Raw genomic sequence first — 5,061 nt, forward strand, 5'->3', positions numbered from 1 at the left:
CAGGTGTGCTCATTCAAGCTACGTCTTGTTTGTACACCGGAGGACACATCACCAATCACATTCTCCAAAGGGTGATCTTTATGAATTCTCGTGGTCGGAACAGAACCGTGCAAATTGTCTTCCAGGTTAGAAGAGAGCTCGTCAATGGTTGTTTCTTGCTGAGAGTGAAACGGATTGAAAAATTCTTCTTCAGGAGAGGCAGCAGGGGTATCGATAGCATTTGATGAGGAAGGTTGACATTTATCAAACAGCTGTCTTTGCACTAGATTTTCTTCCTCATCAAGGATCATCTTCGTAGCAACTCTCTCTTCTTCTTCTGCACTATCCAAATACGGTATGTTAAAAGACTTAAAAAGTCTATCATAGTCGAAAAACTCAGCAGGTCCGTTGCTTGGTTTTGGCGGTTTGTAACTTGTGATATCGGTGTTACACACCACCTCAACCTTGCCGGTCGATGTATTAAAGACACGTCTGTTGGGAGTCCCAACAACATAACCGACTACGATTCCTTCATCGGCTACTTCACCAAATTTAGAATTTGTCTTTAAAATCGAACAATGGGATCCGAATGGTTCAAGACCACTCAAGTTGGGCTTCCTCCCATGCATAAGCTCATAACACGTTTTATTAAGTCTTTTAACAGTCAAGACTCTATTAAGGATATAGCAGGCTGTAGCAACAGCTTCAGCCCAAAACACCACAGGTAGCTTCGAATCAGCCAGCATAGTTCTGGCTCCTTCAATTAACGTTCTATTCTTCCTTTCAGCCACTCCATTCTGTTGCGGTGTATACGGAGCGCTGTATTGGTGTTCAATCCCTTTCTGAAGGCAGAAGATCTCCATCTCAAAATTTTTGAACTCAGTTCCATTGTCACTCCTGATGAACTTAACCCTTTTATCCATAACGTTCTCAACTTTGGTAATCAAATTCTTCACCATCTGAGCCGTTTCATCTTTTGATTTCAGGAAATATACCCACGAATATCGTGAGTAATCATCAGTGATCACCAAGCAATAAGAAGTACCTCCTAGACTTTTTGCATTCACGGGACTGAAGAGATCCATGTGAAGCAATTCTAGAGTACTGACAATAGAATTGACCTTCTTGGTGTGATGGGATTTCTTGTGCTGCTTTCTCTTCTTGCACGCTAGACATTTGTCTTCAAAGTTGAAACTTTTCAAGGGAACGCCCAGCACAAGTCCATTCTTGACAATGTGGTTCATCTTCCGAAGATGAATGTGCCCCATTCTCCTATGCCACAATTCGGACTCCGATTCGCTCGCTTTTGTCATAAGGCATGATTCTTCCGTGGCCATTTCAGTCGACCTCATATCCATAATATACGTATTCCTCTCACGTGGAGCCTTCATCACAATCCACTCCTCTGGTATCTGAAAACCAGGATGTAACACAATCGCCACATTCTTTGTAAAATGTACGGTGTACTCCTTATCACAGATCTGCGACACACTCAGCAGATTGTGCTTCAATTCTTCGACAAAGTTTACTTTTTCTAGAGTCATCTTTCCATTAGACACCGTTCCCATTCCTGTAATCTTGCCTCCACTTTCTCCAGCAAAGCTCACTCTCCCTCCTTGAACAGGTTTCAAATCGTGTAACAAGTTTTTGTTACCCGTCATGTGCCGGGAACAGCCGCTATCCACAACCCATAGGTTGTTTGCAGCCCTGTTCAACTGTTCCTGCACGATAAAAGCAAAAGATTAGAATCTAGGGACCCAAGACCAATTGGTCTTGGATCTATACATCCCGAACCTTGGCTTTCCAAAGTTAGTCTCTGTATAATTCCTGTAAGTCCTATTAGTATACCTCCTTGTAGATTGATTGTGAGGCCTTCCAAACCTTTGTGAATTAAAAGAATTATAGCTTGTGGTTTGGTTATTAGCAATGTAAAACTGAGATTGGTTTCTTTGAAAACCTGAATTAGTCACATTTCTGAATTTTGAATGGTTTTCATTTTTACCAGTATTATGATTACCATTAGACTTATTCTCAGTTTTAGTAGGTCTCACACCTCTGAATCTCTGCTTCAGAGGGCAATCTGCAACTAGGTGCCCTAATTGATTACACCTAAAACAACACCTATGTTCAACCTTTTTATCAACAGGTGTTTTAGATGTCGAGGCAATATTACCGCCCGTTTGTCTCACATAAGGTGGGACATACGGGTTTAGCGGAGAACTCTTTTTAGTTGGTTTATCTTTCTCTCCACTATCTGGCAATACCGCCTCCTCTTTTGCCTTACCAGGCTCGGATGACTTATCCGAACTTGATGAGACTGGACTCGGATCAGAAATTTTAACACTTGAAACAGGCGAACTTGTTTCGCCTCTACTAACATCTGGTTCTTTACTAGTTACTTTAATTGGAACTGTCTGAACAACCTCAAAGTCAACAGATTTCTGAACACTAGGATTAAAAGTGTAATTGTGATTATAAGGTGGTGGAACCTCATGATAACCAATTCCTCCCCTCTTAACAGAGGAACCTTGATCACTAACAAGGTGATCAAGAATAGCAGAGGAATTTCTGAACTGCTCAAGTTTTCTATTCAGTTCCACCACTTTCACCTGGTGATCAGCAATCTGTTTTTCTCTTTCAGCTATTAGCTTGGTTTTTTCTTCCAAAACTTCATAGCTTAGATCAATCACTTGTATTTTTTCAGCAAGTTTTGCTTTTAGACTTTTAATATCCTTTTCACAAGCTTTTATTTTAACTTTATAGCTATTTTCTCTTGCTTTAGTAAAGTGATGATCTTCTTTTAAAGTTTTAAACTCAGCATCCAAACCAACATACTGATCAGTTATAGTTGCTAATTGCTCAGACAAGTTTTCACATTTAGAACAAGTAGGTTTAGAACATACCTCGGAGAGCTGGTCTTTAACATCTGCCATTAACGCTTGATCTTCCCCAGTAGCTTTCTCACTTCCTTCAGTTTCAACCTTCGCCAAATTGGCCTGTTCGAAAGTTTCTTCAGAATGCAGGTTCCAGTTGTATTCACCATCTTCTCTGGAAATCATGGCACTATAATCTTTAGAACCCCCATTATGCTGTGTAGACTTGCCTTGACCACGTTCTACACGCTCATTTCTTCACTCCTTAGCAAAGTGGCCGTTTTGCTGACAGTTGTAGCATCTTACCTTCGTCTTGTCAAACCCTGGCCTTCCACCGACAAACTTTCTTCCGGTCTTTTTCATAAACCGTTTCACTCTTCTCACGATCATAGCCATCTGCCATTGCAGATCCATTTCTTCCAGATCATCAGCATCAATCTGGTCATAGTCTTCATCCAACATAGCTGGATCAACAATCTTCCCCTGAATGTAGTTCTCATAGGAAGCAATAAAAGAAGCATAGAGAGCAAACTGCTCTTCAGCAGATTTGACACTCATAGGCATCTTAGAGTAGTTGTTGCTAGGAATACTTGGAGAGCAACTACTCTTGCTTGCTTGCGGTTTAGAAGCACTAGATCCACCTGCTACAAAGCAAACATCACCATTCGTGTTGACTGACACATGCCCCTCATGTGATGAGTTGGCACCCGACTCTCCCTTCGAGTAGTAGGCAGCTGATTCAGTCTTCGAACCTGAACTAGAGTTGACTTTAGCACCATTCATACCTGGATCTTGAACCTGATCCGTAGGTGTCTCCTTTCTAACCATGTTAAGCTCAAAGGTTCGGAGCTTGTTGACTGCCGTTTCCAGATCATATTGGGGAAAGTCTTTGTCTTCCCTCATCAGTACCGTGTACATCTCCCATTTTGGTGGGAGAGCATCAAGAAGCTTCTCAACTATCTCTTCTTCTCGGTAAGAAATTGAATAGTTGCTCAGTTCAGTCATCAGATGATAATGTCGGGTGATGATATCATCTAGAGATTCATTCTTCAAATATTTGAAGACTGAGAACTGGGTTTTGAGCAATTTGATCTTCGAAGCACGGATTCCCACATTTCCTTCAAACCGGTTCTCAAGATCTTCCCAAAGCTCTCTTGCTGTCTTGTACTTTTTAAACGTATGAAGGATCTCTTGTGGAAGAGCCATAGTGATAGCAGCATGAGCCTTGCTCTCGGCCTCATACATCTTTTTCTCTTCATCTTCCATTTTGCTGTACTTCTTGATCTGATCACGACCTTCGTACTCCATAGTTGGTGGAATATAACCATCCTGGATGCATACCCACATTTTCGCATCCTGGTACTTGACATATTGTTCGAACCGATCCTTCCATGCAACGAAATCGGTTTCCTTCAGCAACCTTGGTGCTTTTGTAGCTGAGCCTGCTTCTACTTCCATCTTTACTAACTCAGAGATGTTAATTGATGACATCTTTCTCGAAAACTAAGAAACCCGAAAAAATCAAAAAAAATTTCTTCTGAAAAGTACTGTAGGCGAAGTTACGGATAACTTCGCTTAGACTTAACTTCGCTGGATCTTTCTTAAATTCTTCTGAAAAGTACTGTAGGCGAAGTTACGGATAACTTCGCTTAGACTTAACTTCGCTGGATCTTTCTTAAATTCGCGTGACTTGGCGAAGTTGAGTGTAACTTCGCTTAGGGTAAGCGAACTTAGGAAGTAGGCGAGGTTGTAGAGAACTTCGCTTGAGATAGGCGAACTTGAGAAGGTAGGCGAAGTTGTTGATAACTTCGCTTAACCTTATATCTTCGCCAAAACCCTACGAACAGTGACGGCAACTTCTCCTGATGAACACGAAGTTTCTGCAGATCTGATTTCTGGGCTTTTCGAGGTTTTTGACGGTGTAAAGGATTGAATACGATGGTAGGAGGTAAGAATGACACAAAAACACAGAAAACACGTCCCGCGAATAGTCGAAACGGGACGATTTCTACACCCGCTTGAATATCCTGAACCACACAATCGAGCCAAAGCTCTGATACCAATTGTAGGTTCCCTGGATGGATCTGCACGGGATATCTCGATATACGTAGGTGCGGAATCCCTGCGAGGTCGTTACGAGCGTAGAAGACACGAATAGATCAAACACGATACGATAAACAAACACGTTATATTATAACCAAAACACGTG

The sequence above is a fragment of the Bidens hawaiensis genome, unplaced genomic scaffold (genome assembly GCF_021521415.1).
Source record: "Bidens hawaiensis isolate Kalapana, Puna unplaced genomic scaffold, B.hawaiensis_p1.1 tig00004234_1, whole genome shotgun sequence".
In the NCBI taxonomy this organism is placed as follows: domain Eukaryota; kingdom Viridiplantae; phylum Streptophyta; class Magnoliopsida; order Asterales; family Asteraceae; genus Bidens; species Bidens hawaiensis.